We start from the raw sequence: 26053 nt of genomic DNA, 5'->3' as shown, positions 1-26053 counted from the left end.
TTTTTTATTATCTTATTGTCAAACTATCTAACATTCCTCCTAAAGTGTCTGGCTTTACAATTATGGGTTCATGGGCCCCTTCTCCCCTCGGAGGCTGCAAGAAACCAGTCTGCTCTTGTTATGGATAATGGACATGAAAGCCAATTCCCCCAAAGTTAAAATGTGCCTCTAATCTAATATAGCCCTTATTTTGAACAATAAAGATAAACATTTCCACTGATACCAAATCAATGTCTCCCTGCATCCACGGAACACACGATGACCAACATTTTAAGAGCACTGGCTTGAATGGGTACCAGCGATCAGCCTGAGTGGATGGCCTACATCTTGGTTAGCTCTGGAGGCAAGATGGGGATTTGGACTTCAGCAAAGACTAAGTACCACAGGCAAAGTCCCCGAGAAGCAAATGAAGCGAAGACAAGGGGCTTACTGAAGTTGTCAGATGGGGGTGACATTGAGGGTGGCGTACCCCACCTCCAAAGATGGGTTTACAGGCCTCTTCCCCAGACACTGAGCCCCTGAGTCAGGCTCCCTCTTGTATCCAGGATCTACCACAGAGCTGGGCACACAGTAGGGGCTCAGTGAACATTTGCTGAGTGAATGAACCCTGTAGGGAAAGAGTAAAAAAGCAATGGCCCAGGGGTTAGAAAACCCAGGGTGCAACTGGGATGTTGTATACTCTGTGGCCTTTCAAGTCCTGTTCCCTTGCTGGGCTCTGCAAAATGAGGGAGCTGCACTGGATAGATCAGAGATGGGAGACGGGCCTCAGCTGGTAGGAGTTACCTGGGGCTCTGGCTGAACTGCGAAGGGCTCTGAGGCCAGGTTCTAGGCTGTGATTGATTAACAGTGACTTCCAGGGACAAGAATTGGTGGTTAATGTCAATAATCACACTTTGTGATGCTGTGACAAAGATGCAAGAACTTAAAGAGTCTGATGGTCATGGGGGCAACTCTGCCGCAGAAGGGAAGGGTGAAGTCTCCAATCAAGACCTCACCACTTAAGATGACTACTCAAATTCTGTGTCCTCTGGGACGGTGCTTCCCAATTTTTCCCAAGTCAGGGTTCAGGTAGAAAATGATGGCATCTGTGCAGTACCTTGGAGTAAACATAGGAGGTGATTCCTGGGGCATACCTGTAACCATTTCATGTGCCACTACACCTGATGGAGAGTCTGCTCTGGCAAAGCTTCACACCAGCTTCCGTTGCTGGCTCTCTGAATCCTACATTGGCCTCCAAACATACTAGTTGGTCACTGACTGCTGTGTAGTTTGGTCTTGAAAATAAGACCGTGATCCCTTTGGGGGCAGGAGCTATGTCATCCCTGGGTACAACTCAACCTGGTTGTGGCATGGGGCAGAGTTGGGCACACTGAAGGAGATGGTGAAATCATGTGAAACTGACCTGAGGTGGGCAGAATTAGTGGTCAGAGGCTGCTTACAACCCTTGTGGTTTTTCTCCACTGACCCCATCCTGACTGACCTTGAAGGTCCTGTTTCAGCCCAGGGGGAGCACCAGAGATGGTGTCTGGATGTACATGAGTTCAGGCCGGTGAGAAAGAGGGCACGTATCGCATGCGTGCTATGTGCCTGTCATATCATTTTATCCTCCCAGAAAAATTTTAGGCGGAATTATTTATAGACAGAAAAATGTTTTTCCATGATTCATCCAATTAATTATAAAGCAGATGTTTTTAATAAATTGGGACATGTAAGAAGAGGGAAATGTCAGGGCAAGTCGTAAACATAAAGTTGAGGACAGCGGGATGGGTGAGGAATCTGTGCACACAGTGATGCCATCAGTGACCTAGGAGGTAGGTAGTACAGCAGGTAGGTCTGGGGAGATGGGACGGCTGGGCTCAAAGTGCCTTTTGAGCAGCTGCCAGTGTGGGCTCCTCAATCACATGGGGCACTGATGGCCATGGAAGGAGCGTGGCTTTTATTCCAAGCATGATGGGAAGCCCGTGGTGGTGGTGGTGGTAGTGGGATTTAAAGGAGAGGAGAGAAATAATACTATATTTTTAAAAAATCACTCTGGCTACTACGTGCAGAGTGGTCTGGACTGGCGAGCTAGAACAGTGGCTATGGAGAGAACACTGAGGAGGAATTCTCAGCTGTCATCAGCTGAGATGTGATGGAAGTTTGAAGAATGTTTGAATTGGAAGGGCCCTTAGAAATGATTCCATTTGTGCACCTTCATCACACAAGTTGGGAACCTGAGGCACAGAGAGGAGAGAGCTAGCTCAAGGTCACCGTTGGTATAGCTGGCAGTTCCCACTGGGTGGGAATGAGTTCAAGCTGGCCAGGAAGCAGGGGTTGGTGGAGGAGAAGGGGCTGGTGGTGATGGACACCCTTTTGGGAGAGGCCAGAAGTTTGGACCACTAAGATGCTGGGGCCCAGGGAACCTCTGTCTACCTGGGCAGGCAGTGGGGTTCCTGAGAAATGGTCATGGGGGTCAGTGGGGGCTAGATGGAGCCAGATTCTGAGCTGCAGATCAGAGAAGACTGTTCACATCAGTGTGAGATGACACAGGTGCTGACACAGGTCCAGGAGGAGGCTGACGGGAGCTGCAGGGGAGGCACTCAGATTCTGAGTTTCCCTATCTTCGTGTAAAATGGGATAACAACAGCATGTACTTCGTAGGGTGGTTTTGAGTCTGAAATGAGTTAACGTGGCCCAGTGCTCAGCACACTGCGGGATGGAGAGGAAGAGCTCTCTGGAATAGCCACTTCGGCTCCTTTATCACATGTATCCAGAACTGCCATGACTGGTGCCCACCATCAAGTGGCATGTTCAGCTGGGTTCCATTTGGAAGAAAAGCACAATAAAATCAGCACAAGCCAGGGCTTTGGTGAAAAATAACTCACCAAAAACAAAACAAAAATCAACCCACCAAATCCCCAATCGCCCTGCATACAAATACATACTACTAATAATAATACTTAAAATGACCTGTTTCTATGGTAAGTGCTTAGAGGATCAACGGAGAAACAGTCCTACCTCCTCCACCTCTCCACCCGGCTATTGATCACTCGCGAAACTGAGGAAGACAAAGGTCTAACAGGCCTCTGGTCCAGGGTCAGGGGGCACTGGGCTCTGAGTCTACATCTTTCTGACCCCAGAACCTGCGCCGTTGGCTCCAGCCCACCCTTTCTGCTAGAGCCTCCATTCTCAAAAGCAAACCCGAGGTCCGCAGCGTGCTTACTGCTGGGCACTGCACCGTCCGCCAACATTGCCGGGGCCTGGGGTGGGGTGGGGAGGCTTCCAAACAAAAAGCGTCATCAACCCCAATCAACCGGTTTGCTAACACGAGCCTAAACTCCGTTTTCTTAACCATCACGGCCACCTGCTAATTTTACTGTTAACCAGTGCCGGGGCAGTAAAGCGCGGGCGGCGCGAGCGGGGCCGCCCCCTTCCTCCGCGCGCAGGCTCATCGGCGCCCTCCGGAGGCCGAGACAGGGTGGTCGCGCGGCGCAGGGAGGGGCTGACGAGGCCTCCCTCCCGGGGACCCGAGGGGGCGACTCTCTGGCTTCTGGAGTGAAAACTGTTGTTCCACGGCACTCTGACTAGTTTAGTGGAAGACAAGTCAAGGTGTGCAATTTGTGCGATGCTGGTGAAGTAAAAACTCCTCCCCTTGATGGCTCGACGGGCGGCCCCGAAGGAGCCCGCGAGGCCCCGGACCTGTGCGGTCCCGCCACAGACAAACGCTGCGGCCGCGTCCAGGCTCGGTGCGTTGCAGGGTGTCTGCTTTCCAGACCGAACTTTTTAAACACAGGTTCACGTACTTTTCAAAATACTCTCATTTGTTTTTCAGGGATAAGCCAGACAGGAGTCAGTCCATTTTACTGAGGAGGAAAGTGACGTCTGCAGAGGCATGCAGGGGTGGGGAAGCCCGGGTTTCAGCGCTGGCTCGGCCTCGGACCTCCGGTGGCCTCGCCGCGCCCTACGCGTTTCCGTCGGTTAACCAGTCCCGACTTCTCAGGGAGATATGACGATGAGAGGTCCCGGGAGAATTCATTTCAGACAGCACCTGGCCCACAGCGAACAGCACAGGATGATAACTGTAATTCTAGTATTTGGCCGGCCAAGGGTGAGCTGCAGCCAGGCCTGCACCTCGGGCTCCAGTAGCCGACCATTTCTTGCACCGTTTATTTAAATTCTTTGCATTCCACAGCCACTACCTGACGCTTTTCTTGAGTTTTTCTCTTCTCTAAACTCTAAGCTCCCAGAGAGTTGCTCTCCTCGGCTGCCTCGACTGGCACCTTACATGCCCTGGCGCACAGCAGGTCCTGACTGGAACCGTTTTAGGATTACCGGCCCCTTTGAGACGTGGTGAAAGCTGGAGCTTCTCTCCTCACACATGCACACACACACCAATTTGCTTTTGATTTCTGAAGTTGCAGGTTAGGAAGCTGGCTGATTATGAAACACAGAAATGCAAATGGTTTCTAAGCCACAAAATCTGTTCTGATCGTCTTGGGCAATGCCACTCCTCTGTGCCCTTAGGTAAACTGTGCCGACTTCTCCCAGTAGAGTCAAAGAGCTGGCAAAGTTGCTTGTGTAACTATTTCTGTCCTGCTGAAGATGCTGTTTCTTCCCCGGCCATAATGTGTGGAAGTGGCTACTTTGCTAACTCCCCATGCAAATTTAATAATGTTCTGAAATCTCGGTTTCACATAAATAGAAATGTGTTTCCAACTCTGAGGCTTCTGTTATCAGAAGGAGGCCTTCAGAAATCACTCAGAGGGTCATTTAACATATTGAGCCAGCAGCTTATTGAGAAAGTGATTCAGAAACAAGAAAGAAAGGGAAAAAGGAAGGACTGGGAGTGAGTAGGGGAGGAAGGGAAGAGAGAAAGGAGGGCCCTTCGGGGGTGGTTGGGGCTGGGGAGCCAGGGCAGGCCCCGGACGCTGAGGCACACAGTGAATCCTTGGCACTCACAGCCCTGCCAGTCACATGCAGCATCACGCCAGGCCCTTGCTGAAAAGGCTTTTATTTGAGAGAAATAGACGCAGCAGACTGGAGGAAGCAGGCCCCCGGCCCCTACCTCCCCCTTGCTTCCATTAACCCTTCACTTGGAGCAAGAAAAATCTTTGCTCTCCATCAGGCAGCCCTGGGAGAGCTAGCTGGCCCGATGCCAGGGTTGGGGGCTTCAGAGAATGTTCACCCTAGCTGTGAACTCTGAGCCCTTGGGGGTCAGGCAGGCCTGGGCCTTGGTCCTGGCTCTGCCATCTATTTGCTGTGTGACTATGCACAAGTCACTCAACCTTTCTGAGCCTCAGTTTCCTTATCTGTGAAATGAGGATAATGGTATCACCTAGTGCATGTGGATAGGGCAAAGTTTCCCAAACCTCAGTCATTTCTTTCCTGCTTTCATATATTCTGCCCAATATGTGTAATACCCCTCATGTTATGTTCGTAGTATTTGTCTTTAACTTGCCTCACTTTTTAAAAAGTTAAACCCCTACTCTGGCCTTATTCTATTATCTGTGCAATCATGGACTAGATGGCTATATAATTTTTCTGTATTCATATTAGAATAAACATATGACTATTAAAAAGAATGTTGGTTAGGGTAAGACCAAAAACAGAAGGGGCCTGGCCCAGCACCAGGACCAAGGATGGCCATCACCACCCTTGCTGTCTTCACTGTCCCTAGTAAGAGGGAGCAGGAGGTGAGGGATGGTGGGTGTCTCCAGAGTCCCTGACTTGGAGCTCCAATCCTCTTCCTGCCCAAGTCTGGGCTCCCAGGGGGCTTTCCCTTCTCCTGTTTCCTCCTCGCCTTTCCCACTCTACCTCATGTCTGTACATATAACCCTTCATATCACCCAAATATAACTAATTTTTTACCGCCTGGTTCTACACAGAGGAGGGAGGCATCACAAATGGCCCAGCCCAGCTGCAACCCGTTTTTCCCATCATCATATCCTCCCCTACTCCCCCAATTTGGCAAAACCTGTATTTCTAAGGAGCCAGTACTCCATCCAGCACTCCCTGGTTATTTTCAATTCTGCCTAGCTGACTAACCCAGAATTTCCTAATTATAACACCACCAGGAAGCTGTTAACAGTTTCATTGAAAAAAAGAAAAAAAAAAAACCCAAAACATCAAACCCAAACCTTACAAAAAATCTCACCTTGTAAAAACAAACAAACAAGCTACCAATCAAACAAAGCAGGTGCACTGTGCTCACAGCAGCAACACAGCGGGAGGCTTAGGGCCTTGTTTTTGGGCTCACAAATCCCAGGACAAGCCCTGAATCTGCACTCAGCAGCAGGAGGCTGTGGGCGCCGGCTCGGCTCGCGGGGCTGTAGTGAGGAGGGGCAGGGGCAGGGGCAGGAGCAGCTGCGTGGGCTCTGTGAGGTGGGTTCTGGTGTGAGGGCCACATTAGGGTCTGGCCGCGACGGAGCTGGGAGGCAAGTGGAGTCGGTCTCCTCTTGACATCTGGATCCTGCTCTGGGTACCAGAATCACAAGTCCTATTCTCAAAGGGTGACCTTCTTGGCCAGCTGACGACTAATCCCTGCTGCTAGATGCTTCCCCTTCCAAGCATATTATACTTTAGTAAGGATCCCTAAAGACCAAAAGTCTTTAAAAATCTAAAGGGCTCCTCCATCTCTAATCATTGCATTTAGGCACGGGGGAAGTATTTTTGAGTAGGGATCCATCACTACTTTGCAAAATATGTACCATGTTGGGAGTGTCCTGGGATCCACTCATTTTACTCATAGGGAGGGAAACTAGATCTCTGGACCCAACTTAGACTCTGACCTGGAGCCCAGTCCCAGCTCCCACTGCAGGTCCCAGTGACTTTCCAGAAGCACTTGGAAAAAGCAAGGTCCCTTGGCTGGAGACAGAGGTTTGCTTCCCAATCCCCACCTGCCCCGGGACCTGTTGCTGGGAGCAGGGCAGGTTGGTGGTGGTTGTGGGCCAACCCTGCAGGTTCTGGGGAGCAGGAACCAGATGGGCAGAGGTACCCTTAGGAGTTCCAGTTTTTGATCTCTTCATCCTTGGCCTCAGTGTCTATGTGTCCCACTGGGAAGGGGCTGGAAGCAGTCAGAACCTAGCCACACTGCTGAAGATATTCCAAAGTGTTCAGGGAACCACTTCCATATTCTTGTTCACTGGTGTTCTCGAATGCAGCCTTGTCAAGGGCTGCTATAATCGACTCCACATGGGAAACAAATGCTTTTCCCTTCAAAGCTGAAGGACTTTGTTTAGCTGAGCTCAAGTCCTGAGCCTGTTGCCTGGGCAACGGGTCTTTGGGGGATTTACATCTCATGCATCACAACAGGGGAAAAGCCATTCAGCAAGTAAGGGGGTTAAAAAAAAAACTCACAACACAAAACAAATGTGTCTCTTCTCCCCCAAGAGTGCTGCCACAAAACAAAAAAACAGAATCAACAACAACAAAGACCTCTCCTAAGCCCGCTTTGCGTTGGTTGGCAATCAGCCAGACAGGAATCCAAACTTAATCAAACTTTCATGTCTCCCTTGTAAGTCTCAGGAAATCAGTAATTGGTTTTATAATTGAATTTTCTGATCACATATCAAAGGAATGGGTCCTGCCAAATGCCAAGGAATGGCTGGTCTCCAGTAAGGACAGCCAAGGTCTCTGATGGAGGCTTTGGAAGGTAGGGGAGGGTCATTAACTGCTGGTTGGCTAAGAATAGAGCCTGTTATTTATAACCAGAGAGGAAGCAAGTAACAACCCAGGCCTTGCCCTTACAAAGTGGTCTCCCCCAAACAGCTACCCCAGGAGTCCTGGGTTTCTGATTCAGAAAGAAGCTTTGGCCACTGTGGCAGCTGCCTGTAGGATGGAAGCTAGGGGAGGCAGAAGGCAGGGAGATCACCTTGGTAAGAAGTTATTCCAAGAGCAATGGGGAGAGGTAAGGAGGCTTGACTGGGCAGAGAGAGGAAGGGGCCCATTCAAGACCATCCTGGAGCAGAGAGTAGGACACAGGAGCGGAAGAGGAGTCCAAGGTTTTCGGCTCAAGTACCTGGGAAGAAGGGGGTGTTTTTGACATAAAAAAAGGAAGGCAGAAGAATCTTGCTTTGTGGGGCAGATGACCTGCTTAGCATTGTTGCATGGGCTGGATCTGGGGTGCTTATAGGCCTGAGTTACTAGGTACAGGGTAGCTTTTGTGTGCCTGGCTAGGTGCTAGGCTCCACTAGTGGTGGTTTATAATCATTATCTCATTTCATCTTCACAGCAGCATAAGGAGGTAGGTGCTATATTATTCCCACTTGACACACCAGAAAAGCAAGGCTTCCAGAGGAGAGGTAAGTAGCTTGTCCACTTGTGAGCCATGGTGCTGGGACTTGGACCTAGGGACTGATTCCAAAGCTCATGGGATCACCCTCTGATGCCTGACTGCCTCTTTGTCTGCAGATAAAGATATCTCATGGCCAAACAGACATAATTAGAAACGGGTTCCCACCACTCAAAAGGGACATGTGGATAAGTGATGGAAGTTTGAGAGTCAGCAAATCAAATTCTTTAGTTAAGCCATTTTAAAATGTAAGGCAAGCCACAGACTTGGAAAAATATTCAAAATTCTTTTATCTGACAAAGAACTTGTTTCCAGAGTATATATATTAACACACGACGTTCTCTTACAATTCACTAAGAAGACAACCTGATAAAAAAGGGAGAATAAAAGATTTGAACAAAGAAGATATATGTAAGGTCAGAAAGCACATTAAAAGGTGCTAAACATCACTATCATCAGGGAAATGCAACTTTTAAATAAAGTTAACATACCTTTACCATATGACTGAGCAATTCCACTTTTAGGTATTTCCCAAGAAAAAGGAAAATATATGTCTACACAAAGATTTCTGTGTGTGAAAGTTCTTAAAAGTTTTTTTATAATAACTCCAAACTGGAAACAACCCAAATGTGCATGAACAGGTGAATGGATAAACAGGTGATGGTCCATCCCTACAATGGACTACTACTCCACAATAAAAAAGAAATAACTGGCATATACTATAACTGGATGAATCTCAGATACATTAGATTGAGTGAAAGAAGTCAGAAGCTAGAGTCCATGCTGTATGATTCCATTTGTATGGAACTCAGAAAAAGACAACTCTATAGTGGTGGGATGCAGCTCAGTAGTTTCCTGGGGCCGTGGGTGGTGCTGACCCAAAGGGGGACAGGAGGCCCTTGGAGGTGAAGGAAGTGTTCTTTATTTTGATAGTGGTGTTGGTTCCATGAGTGTTTACGTTGGTCAAAGGTCATCTAAAGGTGCACTAAAATGGATGCGTTTTACTGTAGATAAATGATCCTTTCTTAAAGTTTATTTTTTAAAAGTTAACTGTGTCATTAACCCAAATGGCCCAGCTAAGAGTAGCGGGAGGAGATGGCACAGGGCTCTCGGGAAGGTGGTGAGCATTAGCTGTGAACCTTTGGGGTCTGAGCTGGAGGCAAGGAGTGGGGACATGGGCAGAATCAAGGGAATATTTAAGGGGGACAAAAAGTAACCATCCCTTAGTCAGTAGGTTTAAAGAGAACTGCTCAGCTGGTTAAAGATGGAAGGAGGTCAGGGAAAGCTGGTTATAATCTTCCAATCCTCTGGCTCTAAAATCATCCAGAGTAACCCGTTTTCACTCTTGAGATTGGCCAGCTAAGGCCTAGAGCAGGGAAGTGATTGGTGCAAGGTCACACTGCCGTTCAGTGTCAAGGCAGATGTAGACCAGAGCAGTGCTGCCCAGTAGACCTTCTGTGATGATGGACATGCTCCTGACCACTAGCCACATGTAGCTACTGAGTGAGCACATTCAGTTAGATCTTGTGTGACTGAGAACATAGATTTTGAATTAAATTTTAATGAAAAATTTTATTTCTTTTTATTAGAGAATTTATAGGTTTACAGAAAAATCAAACATAATATAGAGTTCCTACATACCCCCCCAACATACATGCAGTTTTCCCTATTATTTTTTTTTTTTTTTTTTTTTTTTAAAGGAAAGACAGAGAGAAGGAAGGAAGGAAGGAAGAAAGGGAAACATTTTTAAACATTTTCTTGTATTCTGTTTCTCCGTTTTTGTTACATGGGCTGGGGCCGGGAATCGAACCGAGGTCCTCCGGCATAGCAGGCAAGCACTTTGCCCGCTGAGCCACCGCGGCCCGCCCCTTATTATTGACACTTTGTATTAATGTGTTACCTTCATCACAACTGATGAAACACTTATAATTATACGATTTCTTTTTTTGGAGTTTCTATTTCTTCTTGAGTCAGTATAGGTGGTTTGTGTTTGGGATTTGTCCATTTCTTCTATGTTATCTACTTTGTTGGCACACAGTTATCCATAGGATCCTCTTATAATCTTTCTGATTTCTGTGGGGTCAACAGTAAATGTCCACCCTTTCACTTATGATTTTGGTTATTTGTGTCCTCTCTCTTTTTTTTCTTTGTCAGTCTAACTAAAAGTTTGTGAATTTTATCCATCTTTTCAAAGAACCAACCTTTTTCACTGATTTTTTCTATTGTTTTCCTATTTTCTATTTCATTTATTTCTGCTGTGATTTTGTTATTTCTGTCCTGCTCCATTTGAGTTTAGTTTGCTCTTCTTTTTCTAGATCCTCCAGTTGTGAAGTTAGGTTTGATAACTTCCTTCTTTACAATGTAAGCATTGAGAGCTATGAATCTCCCTCTGAACATTGCCTTTGCTGCATCTCATAAGTTTTGGTATGTTGTGTTTTCATTTTCTTCAATGTAAAGATATTTCCTAATTTCCCTTGTGATTTCTTTGACCTACTGGTTGATTAAGAGTGTTACTTAATTTCCACATATTTGTGAATCTTCCCTTCTTTCCTCATTAATTTCTTGCTTCATTTCACTGCAACTGGAGAAGGTACTTTGTATGATTTCAATATTTTTAAATGTGTTTAGACTTGTTTTGTGACTAAACATACAGCCTATCCTGGAGAATGACCCATGTGCACTAGAGAAGAATATGTATCTGCTGCTGTTGGGTGAAGTTATCCATACACGTCTGTTAGGTTTAGTTGGTTTATAGTATCATTCAAGTCTTCTATCTTCTTATTGATCTTCCACTAGACATTTTTTCCCTTAATGATAGCTGTGTATTGAAGTCTCTACCTATTAATGTAGAACTGTCTACTTCTCCCTAAAAGTTGTCATATGTGCTTCATATATTTTGGGGCTATGCCATTAGATGCACATTTATTTATAATTGCTGTATCTTTTGGTTGAATTGACTCCTCCTCTAGAGTGGCCTTCTTTGACCCTCATAACAGTTTTTGACTTAAAGTTTATGTTATCTGATATTAGCATAGCTTCTCCAGCTCTCTTGAGTTAATATTTGCATGTTATATATTTGTTCCATCCTTTCACTTTCAACCTACTTGTGTTTGAATTTAAGGTGATTCTCTTGTAAGCAACGTGTAGTTGAGTCATGCTTTTTTATGCCTTCTGCTAATATCTGCCTTTTGACTGCAGAGTTTAATTCATTTACATTTAAAGTAACTACGATCATACAGGATTTTCTTCTCCCATTTTGCTATTTGTCTTTATAAGATTTGTACCATTTTTTGTTCCTCAATTCTTCCTTTAAAGCCTACTTTCATATTTATTTGATTTTTTTATATTGTACAAATCTGAGTCGCTTCTCATGTCTTTCTCTCTACACTTTTCATATACTCTTTGTGGTTACCGTGGGGCTTAAATTTAAGATGCTAAATTTACAACAATCATATTTGACTTAATACCAACTTAACTTTAATAGTGTACACATACCCTGTCCTTATACCCCTCAGTTTCCCCACTATTTTGTTGTACTTGTTACAAATTTTATCTTTATATATCATTTGCACAAAATCATAGATTTTTAATGTATTTGCATTTAAGAACCTGTAAGAAGTAAAAAATGGAGTTACCTACCCTAAATTACAATACAGTAGTACTGGCATTTATAATTACATGTTTGGTTACTTTTACTGGAGTACTTTCTTTTTGCTGCTCAATCCACTGTCTAGGTCCTTTCTTTCAGGCTAAAGAACTCCCTTTAGTATTGCTTGCATGGAAGATCTAGTGGTGATGCACTCCCTCAGCTTTCGTTTATCTGGGAATGTCTTTATCTTTCTCTCATTTTTGAAAGACAGTTTGCTGGATATGAAACTTTTGGTTGGAATTTTTTTTTCCAGCACTTTAAATATTTTGTTCCATTGCCTTCCTGTCTCTGTGGTTTCTGAGGAGAAATCGAAGTTTAGTCTTATTGGGGCTTCCTTGTAAATGACATGTTGCTTTTCTCTTACATCTTCCAGAACTCTCTCCTTGTTCTTGGCATTTGATAGTTTGATTACTATTTATCTGAGCATAATTCTCTTTGAGTTTATGCTGTTTGGGGTTTGTTGGGCATCTTGAATGTGCATATTCATATAATGTTAACTTTGGGAAATTTTCTGCCATTATTTCTTTGAATATCCCCCTGACCCGGTCTATTTTTCTTCTCCTCCTGGGACTCCCATAAGGCATACTGGTAAGCTTGAGGGTGTCCCACAGGTCTCTTAGGTTCTGCTCACCTTTTATTCTTTTTTCTTTCTGCTCCTCAGCCTGAATCATTTCTATTTATTATCTTTTAGTTCACTGATTCTTCTGCCAACTCCAATCTGCTATTGAAACCCCATAAGAAATTTTTCATTTCAATTATTATGCTTTTCATCTCCAGTATTTCTGTTTGGTTTCTTTTTAAAAGGAATGTACCTCTTTATTGAGATTCTCATATTGTTCACTCCTTGTTTTCCTGATATCCCTTAGCTCATTCTCTGTATTTTCTTTTATCTTCCCGGGCATACTGAGGATCATTTTTCAAAGCCTTTGTCTGGTATGTTCAAAGTCTAGTATTCTTCATTGATGGTTTCTGGAGTTTTCCCCTGTTCCTTTGTATGGGCCATTATTTCTTGTTTCTTCGTTTATCTTGAAATCTTTTGTTGCATACTGTACATTTTAATATGTTAAGTAAAGTGTTAACTCTGGGATTTGGTCCCTGAGCTGTCTATTCCTTAAGCTTGTATCCAACTAGTGATATGACAGAGATTTCCTTGAGTACAAGGAAGTAACAAAAACTAATCAAAGCAAAAGACAACTTTCACAGTGTTTGTAAATTGGCTCTGCCTTGGCTTACGTTCCCCTTCAGAGTTTAGCTTTCCTATCTAAGAAGATCAGCCCATGGCAAATATTAGGTGTAGGATCCTCTCAGTCTTTTCTGAGCCTGCATCTTACCTTGGGCTTGTGGTTGCTCATGGCTTTAGGAATTTTTTCCATTTACAGGAATTCCAATGTCTCCTGTGCTCCCTATGAAACAGACTTTCGCACCCTCCTGGGGTAATGTATGACTTAAAGTAATCCTTTGCTCCAGGCCACTTTGACTTAATTGTTTCCTACACTGCTTTGGTTGTAGGCAAGCTGCTTCTGCTTGCAGGGCAAGTTCTGGTAGGGAAAGTCAGGGAAGAGCTTCCTGATTCATCTTTCAGGCTGCCATCTGATAGATTGGTACTGCCACACAGGCACCCCAGTATGCACAGAGGGTTACTCTGCTCCCTGCTGAACAGAGCCAGGGACCCACAATGGGTGCAAAGGCTGGCTTCACACTGTGCTGGGGAGTGGGTGGGGCAACAAGGGCTCCACAAGCTTCTCTTGCCATTTTTTTTTTTTAACATGGGCAGGCACCGGGAATCGAACCCGGGTCCTCGGGCATGGCAGGCAAGCACTCTTACCTGCTGAGCCACCATGGCCCGCCCTCTCTTGCCATTTTTAAAGCTGTGTTTTCTTGATTTGGCATTCACCCAGTTACTGCAATCCTTTAATTGTCTTCAGGAGTTTCGAGGAAGAAAGCTCTGCTAGTTTTCGCTAGTTGTTCAGAGATTCCATTGGGGAGCAGCACATGGAGAGTCTTTTGCTGCCATCTTGGTCCAGCTGTACAGGTCCTTTCTCTAATTTTAATTTTCAATGTAAACAGCCACATGTGTTTTAATATAAATAGCCACATGTGGCTACTATTTGAGACACCACAGTTTCAATTCCCAAACCCATGTTCCCTCAGATACAGTCTCCTGCCTCATTCATTATTTACTCAGTCTGACCTTGTCTGGAAACCTGGGCTGGTCCAAGGTCCATGTTTCATGCCCAGCTATATACCCCAAGGTAGGAATGTGCTGTTGTGGTGGCCTGGGCAGAAGGCGGCACTACCCCATCTCAGTCTGCTGACCAGTGACTAGATGCCTATGGAGTGTGCCAGCACCCTGGCCTGCCATTCTCCTGCAGGAACCTGGCATCCTGGGCTTTGGTGGGGCATAGCTCAGATGGAAGACCCATCAATATCTGGGTAGGTTTGAAGTACCCAAGTGTTGTGGAGAGAGACAGTAGAGAGAATCCAGAGTCAGGCAGAGGATCTGGAAGGGAGAAAGCTTGTAGATATCTCAGATCACATCTAATCCACTTATTTACTTTTATTTTTATTTCAAAGAAAAGCCTTCTGCTATAGCAGCAAGGATGGCAGACCCTGAGTTCTGCAAGCTTTTCTGTGCACATGCACTAAGCTTGTCTGCCACTCCATGTACATGGGAAACTTGAGGTTCAAAGAGGGATGCGGTCTCCCTAAAGTGGACCCTTAGGTTAGTGAGAGACCCATATTATAACTGGGTTCCCCTTGGTAGAGCCCAGTGTAGAGGACGGGTAGACCATGGATCAGAGCCTGGCTCTGCTACTTTTTGGGCAAGTAACCTAGCCTTTCTTTGCTAATCTTTAAAACGGCAGTTATGGTACTATAGTACAGGATTGTTGGCTCAATTAAGAGATATTATGCAGTGTTTCCTAATGACATTCTTGACTAATGCCTACTGAGCACATAAAATATGCCAAGTAGTGTTATCAGTCATTTGATATCCCATTGCCCTGTCACCTTCTTACAGAGGAGAAGAGGATGCCCAGAGAGGCCACTGACAAGCACTGGGGGCCCAGAACAAATGGGGCCATCTGGCACTCAGGCCTTTCCATCCATGCAATCTCCAAACTCAGTCATTCTCATTCATGTGTACCCTTTTTGTGCCCACCTCCCATATCAGTATACCTGTGAAATTAGCCTCACCTTAAATGATGTTATATGTGAACTTATGGGTTTGAAGTTCTAGTGATATGTTTTTTTCTAATACACATTCAAATAGATGTATAAATAAAAGATTCATCCATGTACTACTTAAAATAATCTCATATTCTATCAATGCACAAGAAACACTGACAGACCACGAGAGAAGGTCCTGGAACATTGTCTGGCATGCAGTTAAAGCTGAGTCAATGTTCCACACCCATGCCTACCAGCATTAGAAGGGGGATACATTTTTGCAGAGTTGGGATAAAGGAGAGGGAGTGTAAAGCAGGGACGTTTCACCATAAGCATCACCAAAAAGTGAATTCTTAGATCTTTTCCATCATGTCACAAAAAAGATACAATAAATGTTCAACCCTCACCACTCAGTTGGGACCAAATGAGGAACCATGAAAATGGACCTCTTACCCCATTAGAGGCAGCGCTTTGAGGAGTTGGAAAGAATTTGTCAATATTCACATCTCAGTACTATCCCAGAGACTGGCTCTGTTGACAAAAGCATGTGTTTTCTTCCTGAGGTCACAGCTAGACTACATTTCCCAGACCCTTTGCAGTTAGGTGTGACCACGTGACCGAGTCATGGCTGACAGAATGTGGCCTGGCCCAGAACAACTTCCCTTGCAACCCTCCATGCCTTCTCCCTTCGCTATCTGCTGGCCTGATGTCAGGAGTCCGGCAGAGGGTCCTGAGGCTGAGCGGATGACAGAGTCACTGACCAGAGGGAAGGAACTAGCTCTGGGCTGCATGGCAAGAAACATCTCTCTGCTACCATTCACCTTACTGTGATGTGAGCAATAAATAATCCTTTACTGTGTTGATTCACTGAGATTTTTTTTTTTTTTTGGTACAGCAGGTTAAGTTTGGCATTTTTTTTTAAGGCCAAGAAACTTCTGTTGCTACCACACTGGGGCGTACACCTAGAGAGGCACCAACATTTTTTTCTAGTATTTTTGAACACCACTGGGCCCCTCCCAGAGTAGATAATCAACAAATAGGATAACAGAGAGAAATTTCTGGCCTGTGAGCATGCACCTGTAGAGTGAGACAACTGGAGGGCAAATCCTGGCTCCATTTCATCCACAAGGTCGAGATAATACTAGTATCTTTTGAGATTGTTTTGGGGAAGCAATGGAATAGTGCATGCAAAGCATCTAGTGCATGGCAGAAGCTCAGTAAAGGATGGTCTCCTGCCCACTCTCCCATACTGACCCCATGGTGCTGTGGGTATAGCTCATCACCCAGCTTTAGGAACCCTGAAACCTAGGGATGATCAGAGTTCAGACTCTCTGCTAGGCAAGAACCTGCCAGGCTAAAAAAGGAAATTATCCTCAGAGCAAGAAACAGCAGGTTCCTGTGACCCCAGGAGAGTGTAAGTCTCGAAGGGAGAGCGGGTGAGAAAGATGAGTAGGCCAGGCAAGGGATTAGGGGCAGGGTCAGAAGGTGATGAGACTTCAAAGGATACCATCAAGAAAGTGAAAAGACTACCCACAGAATGGGAGGAAATATTTGCAAATCATCAATCTCATAAGGTACTTATATCCAGAATAAAGAACTCTTACAACTCAACAAGACAAATAACCCAATAAAAAATGGGCAAAGGGTAGTTCAGTGGTAGAATTCTTGCCTACCATGTGGGAGACCTGGGTTTGAGTGCCCATGCACTCAAAAAAAAAAAAAAATCAACAAATGGTGCTGTGATAATAGTATATATATTCACATGGAAAAGAAAGAAATGTGACCCCCACTGCACAGTATACAAAAAAAAAAAAAAAGAAAAGAAAATGGGCAAAGGATTTGAATAGACATTTCTCCAAAGAAGATACACAAATAGCCAACAAACACATGAAAAGGTGCTCAACATCATTCGCCATTAGAGAAAGGCAAATTAAAGCCACAAGGATGCCACCTTACACCCATGAGGTGGCTCTACTAGAAGATGGACAATAATAAGCATCAGCAAGAATGTGGAAGATTTTGAACCCTCAAACAGTGCTGGTGGGAATATAAAATGATGCAGCCATTTGGAAAACAGTTTGGCAGTTCCTCAAAAAGTTAAACAGAGAATTACCATATTGCCTGGCAATTCCATTCCTACATATATACCCAAGAGATATGGGGAAAAAATGAGTTCACAAAAAACTTGTATACATATGTTCACAGCAGCATTATTCATAATAGCCAGAATGTGGAAAACAATCCAAATGCCCATCAGCTAATGTGTGGATGAACAAAATTTTGTATATCCATATACTGGAATATTATTTGGCTGTAACATGGAAAAACCTTGAACATATTGTACTGAGTGAAAGAAACCAGACATAAAATAACACACATTATATGATTCCGTTTATATGAAATGTCCAGAACAAGCAAATCCACTGAGACAGAAAGGAGATTAGTGGTTTGAGTGGCTGGAAGAGGGGACAATGGGGAGAGACTGAAAATGAGTATGAGGTTTCTTTTGGGGTGCTAAAAGGGTATGAGAGGCTAGACCTCAGGGAAATGCACAAAGCCACCTTTTAGCCAGCAGCGCTTTCTCACATGGCATCTGTGAGATTCCTGCTGTCCCTCCTGCACAGCCCTAGGGCAGGGGATACTGTAAAACCGAGGCCTGGGAGATGGCCTGTGAGCAAGCTGGCTCTGGAATTCAGGTTTCAAACTCACTCTGGTTTTCCAAAATCTGAGTTTTGCCAACTCCCTGCTCTGATTTCATAGGAGGCCACACGGGTGATACTGAGAAAGTAGTAGAAAGTAGACAGTTCCAGGCACTGGAACCTCTGGGTCCAAGAACAGCTCTGCCACCAACTAGCTGCTAGACTGTAGGCAAGTCTCTTGAATTCTCTGAGTTTCAGTTTCCTCATCTCTAAACTGGGTTCACCTTTTACACCTGTCCTACATGTAGGAGGTCCAGAGCTCAAAACATGATGGTCAAAGTGAAACGAACTCACTTTTGTACCAAGCCCAGGTTTTGGAGCTGGGAAACAAAGTGTTCCCATTCTTAAGGGGCTCACAGAGCTGTGTACCTGGTGAAGGCTTTTATACATGCCAAGAAACTTCATTACCAAGAAAGAGCCAAGCAGGACAGCAGATCATAAAGACTAAATTTTTTCTATAAGAACTTGCACATACATACTGATGTGCCAGCCCTTTACGTTGTCCCAAGAGTGATGCAGGTACCATTGTGATCCCCATTTTACAGATAAAGAAATGCAAGCACAGAGAAGATTGGTAATTTTTCCAAGTGTTTCACCACTAGCAAGCAGTGGGGCCAGGGTCTGTGTTCCTAAGCAACCTGCTCAGCACCGGGATGGAGGGGGACAAGTTGCCGTGTGGACTGGGAGGATCTTGTCCGCTGTTAGGGCCAGTACTTGCCAGGTGCTACACAAATGTTTGAGGAAGGAAGGGGTGAATGCCCAGGACAATATGGTTCAGGGAGTTCCAGGGCCACAGGCCCTTTTGTCTGCCTTGCACAGAAAGCACATACCCTGGAGTGAACTTTAACTCCAACTCTGGGGAATCAGAGTCAGGGGGCTGTCTGTGTCCCTGCACGTTCAAGGATGCTGTGGCTCCTTGGACTTCAGGATCCTATTGAGTCAGCTGGCCGAGAGACCTGGTGAAAGCCTCTATTCTGGGGGTTGTCAGAGGACCATGCAGCTTGCTACTGGCAAATCTGGGGTCTAAAATCCAGAATTGCAGTCCCAGCTTTCCTCAGACCATGACCAGACTCTTCTGAAGCCAAGGCCTCGGGAGAGAAATGAGGCTGGTTGGATGGTGGGTAACTCCATCCATGGAGCAGACATTAACTGAGTACCTCCCCACTGGGTCAGGTGCAGTGCTAGGTGCAGGGGATTGATTCCACTTCGAGTGGCTGATACTGTCCCTGTCCCTTACACTCTAGCAGGGGAGAGAGAGATTGATCACACAAACATACATTCATAAACTGTGACAAGTCCCCTGAAGTAAGCTCCCAGAGCTTTGAGAGCATCAAGTCCTGCAAAGGGTGGTGAGAAGGAAATAGTCATGCAAAGGCCCTGAAGCTGGGAGAATGCAGCATTTAAAGAATCAGAAGCAGGCCCCTGTGGCAGGAGCACAGAGTTTGCAGCAGGGTCGCAGGGGGTAAAGGCAGGACTCTGGTGGGCATAGGATGTCGCTGAGGACTTTCAAGCAGAAGATCAGATATGCAATTCTAAAAGCTCACTCTGGCTGTTGTGTGGAACAGACTATGGTGGGTCCAGGAGAGGAGTGGGGAGGCTGGTGAGGAGGCCATTGCAGCTGCTCACAGCTTTGCCGGGACAGAAGGAGCACCGACGGACCGTGTGCTTTAGGTTTGGGGCATGGGTCAGTCAATGAAATGCATGCAAAACATTTGTGGCAATGCCCTCATCCAGCTGCCCAAAGGCCTCTCTGGCGTTCACATTCCACCCCAAGCCTGCTCAGTATATTCTGCCATCTCACTCCTCGTCAAGCAAACCACTCCTGAAATCTTTCTTCCTCTGCCTACCACCACAGGAGCCTTCCGGACTGATCAGAATGAGATTGACAGATTCACCTGGCTATCCATCTTCCCCTGAATGCCAAGACAAGGTTCCTTTGACTCAGATGCAGCAACACCTGACTGTTTTCTGCCTGGTTTAGTGTTTCAATCCTGATGGGTCAGCAGCCTGATGGGTGTGTATAATCCACGCAGCTGCTCCCGTCAGGCAGGGGCTTTTTCCTTTTCTTTTTCCCCTTTCTGGGCCACAGTCCCCAGGCTGGGTGCTTATGAAGAGCTCCCGCTGGGCAGCTTTTGCTGCTAACAGTTTGGGGGCTGCTGGAATATCAACTCCTCCCTTGAGAGCTAGTCAATCTTCAACCTACTCACACATCCTGCCTTCGCAACTCCAGGTTTTCTCTCTCTTTAGGATACAAAGGAAGAGCCTTGTGCTTGGCAATCACCTAAACTTAGCAAGTATATTCTGCCAGGGGAATTTATAGAATATTTAAAAATTTACAGAACTTAAATGAGGGAGGGAGGGAGGCGTTTTAGAGGCCATCTGATCCTTCAGCTGCAATGGATGAAAAAATCAAGACCCTGTAGGGTAAGGGACTTGTTTGTAGTCACAGAGCCAGCCAGGACAGGGCTGGGCTGGGCTTGAAGCCCACCTTTTACCATGAAGGGCCATTGCTTTTCCACTGCCCACTGGCCCATGAGCTACACAGTTACATGTCTCTGCTTTAAGATGGGCTTTCACTTGACATAGACCTCACCATTCCCTGCTGATCTCTTGGGCTTCTGCCCCACTGGAAGCCAGAAAGGCACAGCGAGGGAAGACTGGCACCACATTTGCCCCTCACCAATGAGGCTGGGTGATTTGTGAGAGAAGGACCGGGAAGCTGCATCTTCCTAGCTCACCCATTTCCCCAGGGAGAGGCAGGAGGACGCAGCTGCTTGCAGAAGTGAGGCCTGATTCTCTTTTCCCCACCAAGCCTGGAAATTCCTCGGGCTTGGAACCTAAAGAAGTGCTCTGGGCGTGCTTTCCTGGCAAGCTCCTGGTGGTGTCACTTGGAGCAGTCTTTCCACCTGCTCATCCCTGTGGCTCAGGAACCAGTGCAGCGGGCGGAATCAGCCTCAGCTGGAGCAGATGAGAGAGGACTTCATTACTCTGTTGGCCCCTTGGCCCTATCTGTCAGCAGGCTGGACATGACCATGGCATGGCTGGTCCCGTAGCAGAACTGACGTCAGAGCTGACTGGTCCTCACTGGTTATCTATTATGCTAAGGCTCAGTGCCTGATCCAAAATCAGGCTCTCAATGATTTTCCTAGAGGTGGGGGGCAGGGCAGGGTGGGGGGAGCTAGGAGGGATGACGTGGGCCTGCATCCTCAACAGACTGGTTTAATTATGCCCTGGAGCCAGACTGCCTGCCTTCGAATGCAGCTCTGCTACTTACTGGTGATGCAACCATGGGCGGGGTCACTCACTCTCCCTGAACTCCAGTGTTCTTATCCGTGAAATGAGGATAAAAACAGAACCTATGTATCAGTCAGGGTCCTGTAAAGAAACACAGTGCCTTCAAAGGGGCAAGAAAAGGGGACCAAATGCATTAACAAATGGAATGCCCTTAGAACACTGCCTGGGTGTGGATGATGTTTGTTATCAGATTACAGTGTCCAGAGCTGCCTTTTTCTGCCAGTCCTGGAGGCAAGCAGAATGCATGTGAGGGTGAAAGCTGTAGAGGGATATCCTGGAATCTTCTCTAATTTATGGGTGGCAAAAAGAGAGCTCAGTGGCCCAGTCTCAGCCGCATCATTAGTCACAGGTGGATCTGCCCCATGGTGGGTCTGATGCTGTGGGGGCAAATGTGGCGACAGGAGGAGCAGAAGGCAGCAGCCCTGCCCTCCCCTCCGACTGCTTGCACTTGGCTTGGTGAGGCCAGGTGCTGGAGCAGGGAAGGTGGACCTGGAATGATTACTGGAAACTGGGAGCTGAGGTTCTTGTTTCTAATGGAGACAGGAGAGAGGCAAACAGGTGGAAAAATTCCTGATCTAGAAAACAGAAACCTAAGTTCTCTCCCAGCTCTGTTATCTGGTGTTGTGATCTTAGGCAAGTCTCAGCTTATGCTGTGCCTCAGTGTCCCCCTCTGTGAATGGAAGGACCTGGATGAGAGCGGCATGTTCCAGAAAATGTTTCACATTAAATGGATTGCTTGTAAAAAGCAAGCAAGCAAGGAAAAAAAATAGCTTGGGGAACACTGGATGAGGCACATGTTAACAGGCCTCCTGACTGCTGGGCTCTGCTTGCCTTCTATTCTGTAACTGTACTGTTTCCCCAGGAGGAGATACACCATGTTCCCAAATTTATTCAGCGGCAAAACAGACTTTTGCATGATCATATCCTGGGACTAACGTTTGAGGAATCCTGGGAATCTTGGGCTAGACTACTGGCATTGATTCTTCTGCACAAAATTTTATGTTCACAGGAAAGTGCTTGTTGCTGTCTGTGATTACACTCCAGGAGCACTGCTCTAAGACACATGCTCTAGGAGCATGGCCTCGTAAGGAAGGGAGGCTTCCCGGAGGAGGTGGGAAGTGTACTGGGCCTTGAAGGATGGGCGAATCAAATGAACAGCTTGCTAATGAAGCCCCCCATGGCCTCGGGTGCACCGCCAGGACCAGGGCCACAGGAGGTGTGGGAAATGCAAGATTCCTTGCCTCTTCATGGCTGGTGGTAGAGGGTCTGAGATTCTGATGCTCTGGGCCAGGGAAGAACCACTGGGCTTGGATAAAAAGTAAATCTGAACCTACATGACACAAGTTCCAGTGAGGGGCTTTTGAATTATCCTGCCCCCTGCACCAGTCTTTGTGGGATACTGCTGGTCACAGGCTCTTCCCCCAACTCAGACACCTCTGGGCTGGAGTGTGTCTCCAGCCCTTCTACAGTCCAATCCCTGTCCTGGGAAAATTGGCCCTCCATTTTCTTTGCTCCCCGTGCTGCTGCCTAAGCCTCTTAGACCTGGAATAGAAGCAAAGACCCTGAGGGTGACAGCCACAGGACAGAACAGGTTGACCCTGGATCACATCTGGGTTGCTCAGGTGAGAAAGAGAGACAATTCTCTCTTATTTATGTTACTATTATTTTGGGGAGTTTGTTACAGCAGGTGGGCCTGTAACCTGACTGATACACACTGGTACTGTCTCCACTGTACAGATGAGGAAACAGTGGTTCACAGTGGTTAGGGAATGTATCCAAGTTCACAAAATAAAAAACAAACCAGCTTTTGACCTTGTACCTGTCTGACTCCAAAGCCTGTGTTCTTTGCCTCACTACACACAGAGCTTTACTTTAGAGAACTGTGCTGTGGTTTTCCAAGAGAAGATACGATAGTCCACAAACTTATCATCAGGCCTCCTGCTGCCGAGTGGAACTCTTGGACTTGGTCCCAGGGAGGGCAATCTCTGGGCAGCAAGGCTTCATTACCCAGGGGCACACAACTACAGACCTTGAAGACAGCGATGGAGCCCCCAGCCTGACCCAGGCCCACAGTAGGCACCCTGTACCGTGGGGTTGTGCTGAGGGCCTCTGTGGGCCAGCAGAACTGCCCTTTCTCTCCTTGGCTGGCTGTCAGTAGGGGACCAGCTGGACTCGGCGTCACACAGGGAGTGGGACTGTCGTGGGAAGTACAGCAGGAAGGAGAAAGGAAAGAAGACACAGGGCTGGGAAAGAAGGGGGAGGGTGCCCACGTTGCTGCAAAAAAGACTTAATTCGGCAGTGAGTTATTTCTAGACTTGGCCCTGGGGACTTGAGACCCGAGATATTGGTGAAGGGGGAGCTAGTTGTGTAAACGCTCCTTCTCCGTATCTCAAGAAGCGGTCAGCTGCTCCTGGGCTGATTTGGGAGTGAGGAAGGAGAGAAAGACTGCCTGCTAGCACTTTGTACAGAGCACTTGTGTGCTTGCTATCTGGGCCAGAAAGGGCCTGTGTGCATCGTTGGTGGTGATATACCACGTTATAATGTTTTGTAGAGCATGGTGCATGGTGGGGTTCCTCATCCGTGCTTATTTGATCATTTAAGTGTATAATTATCCCTATTTCACAGATAAGGGAACGGAAGCCGGGATGGGGGCTGAGGGGTAGAGGCCAGGAGAACCAACATGGAGGGGCGTCCCCCTGAGGAAGTCCCAGAGCAGGGTGGCCAGGGTTGCCGCTATGCCCAGGGCCTGGGGTCCTGTCCTCATCAGTTGAGGTGGGCCTCATGCTTGCAGACCCCGACAGGCTCTGGGCCAGGCAGAGTACCCTCAGATGAGGTCACGGCCCAGCAGGGTGATGAGGTGGTGCACACACCCAGAATAGGGAAACTTCTTTCTGAGGACCACAGTGCCTTATCCCTGGATTCTGTAGTTACCTGTCAGCTCCTCTCCCAGCTACTGCACCTGCCACCCTCCACGTCCATTCTCCACATGGCAGCCACAGTGCACTCCTGCAAAGGGAAACAGGTCTTGGCCTTGCTTAAAACCTTCAGTGGCTTCCTGTTGATCTAGAGACAAAGTCAAAATTTCTTCCATGGCCTAGAAGCTCTTCTTGCGTGGCTGGCCCCTGCCTTCTTTTTCAGCCTAACCTTTCACCGTTCTCCCCCTCCCTTTGGGCTCCAGCCACACTGGCATTTCAGCCCCTTATATTAGTACACTACCCCCCATCTCAGAGCCTTTGCACATGCTGTTCTATGGCCTGAAACAGAGGCCTTCATGTTGACCCTTCACCCCTGACACACCCTGGCATGTGTCCCAGTCCTTCACTGAGGAAGCAGGGAGGGTTGTGGGAGAGGAGGGTCATGATGAGAGCTGTTTGTTGAGCATGTGTCTGGTGTCAGGTGGTTTGCTTAGCTCTCAACATCTAAATGTGGGATTTCTTAGAACCATAACAACTGTGTTAGTAGAGAGTATATTATAATCTCCATTTTTCAGATGAGGAAACTGAGGTTAATGAGCCAAGTGACTAGTCTCAAGTCCAAAGAGTGCTGAATTAGGGCCAGGACTCAGTCATGTCTCTGAATGTAAAGCTTGGCTTCTAAGGCTTAACTGGCTTATCTCTACAGTCCCTCCTGCTCAGCCAAGCTGAGAAAGACCCAAATTTTCTTGTTGAAAAATGCCCACACTGACCCATCTCTGCAACTCTTCCATCTCCTCCTGCCACAGTCCTAGTGGAAACGAGATGGACCAGGTGAGTTATGGGCTGGGGGCTGTGCCATCCACCCCCTCACCTGGGGTCCTGTGGGACCTTGGTTGGCCTGCTGGGGGAGAGGCCACCTTGGGGACAGCAGTGCTGGCTTTAGGCCAAGCTTAGTCACTTCATAATCTTGCTGTGCTGGCTTTGACCTGGCTGACCCACCATTACATGAATTGTCTCCTCCACAGGGCAGGCATAGCTGGCAGTGCTAAGTCAAGGAGAGATTTGCGGATGGTTGTGATGGCCTCTTGTCATGATCAGGTTCATGTGTCAACTTGGCCAAGTGGTGATACCTGTTTGTCTGGTTAGGCAAGTGCTGGCCTGTCTGTTGCAATGAGGACATATTCACAGAATTAAATCATGATCACGTCAGCTGCATCCACAGCTGATTCCATTTGTAATCAGCCAAAGGGAGTGTCTTCTGCAATGAGTGATGCTCAATCTAATCACTGGAAGCCTTTTACGGAGGATTCGGAAGAGACAGGCTCTCTTCCTGCTTTGGCTGGTGAGCTTCTCCTGTGGAGTTCGTCCAGACCCTCCATTGGAATCGTTGGCTTCACAGCTTGCCCTGTGGATTTTGGAGTCTGCGTTCCCATGGTCATGTGAGACACTTTTATAAATTTTATATTTGCGAGTGTTCCCTGTTGATTCTGTTTCTCTAGATAACCCTAACTAATACAACTCTCAAGCACCTATTTCTTCTTCTGTTTCCATTTCTTTCTCTAAGAGCTCCTAGTTTTCCTCTGGGTAATGCATTCTCTCCCAGGAACCCCTCAGCTAATTAGAATACTAGATCCCCATTGGTCACTGGGATTGGTTCAGAGATGGGCGTGTGATCCAACTGAGGCCAAGGAAAGGAGGACTCCCAGGACAAGGTGGCTGCTCAGGAAGAGATGACTCAGGTGCACCTTGTGCTCTGTGATATCCCAGAAGGCACATAAGGTGTGGTAGGGGATAGGATGACTTAACTGCAGTAGCCATTTTCTTGCATCTTCTGAGCTGCTGAATCAAGCCTCACCTGCAGCTGGAGTTCTGCACTTTTTAATCACTGGGCCAGCTGATTTTTTTTTCATAAGCCAGTTTGATTATATCTTCTATCACTTGTAACCAAAAGTGCCCTAACTTATCTAGAGAGGGTTCTTTGACAGTGATGTGCCACCCCTATTGGTTGTCTGGCAAATAAGGGAGAAGAGGTAAAGCAGGAGCAGGTAAATGCATGTGT

The 26053-nt window shown here is 46.8% G+C and overlaps 1 protein-coding gene and 1 long non-coding RNA gene across 8 annotated transcripts in view; one reads left to right on the top strand and one right to left on the bottom strand.

Moving 5' to 3' along the window:
- GNAO1 (G protein subunit alpha o1) overlaps positions 1-26053 on the bottom strand; it is a 182736-nt gene that overhangs the window by 55624 nt on the left and 101059 nt on the right. The gene's annotated exons all lie outside the window — the stretch shown is intronic.
- On the top strand, positions 7232-8805 carry LOC143659475 (uncharacterized). The gene is made up of 3 exons (XR_013163574.1): positions 7232-7492; positions 8210-8279; positions 8389-8805. It is a non-coding gene; the product is annotated as an uncharacterized LOC143659475 (long non-coding RNA).

This window comes from Tamandua tetradactyla, chromosome 16 (assembly GCF_023851605.1).
Source record: "Tamandua tetradactyla isolate mTamTet1 chromosome 16, mTamTet1.pri, whole genome shotgun sequence".
NCBI classification, from domain to species: Eukaryota; Metazoa; Chordata; class Mammalia; order Pilosa; family Myrmecophagidae; genus Tamandua; species Tamandua tetradactyla.
Note: the sequence above shows the minus strand (reverse complement) of the source record. Positions and strands in the feature narration are given on the sequence as shown.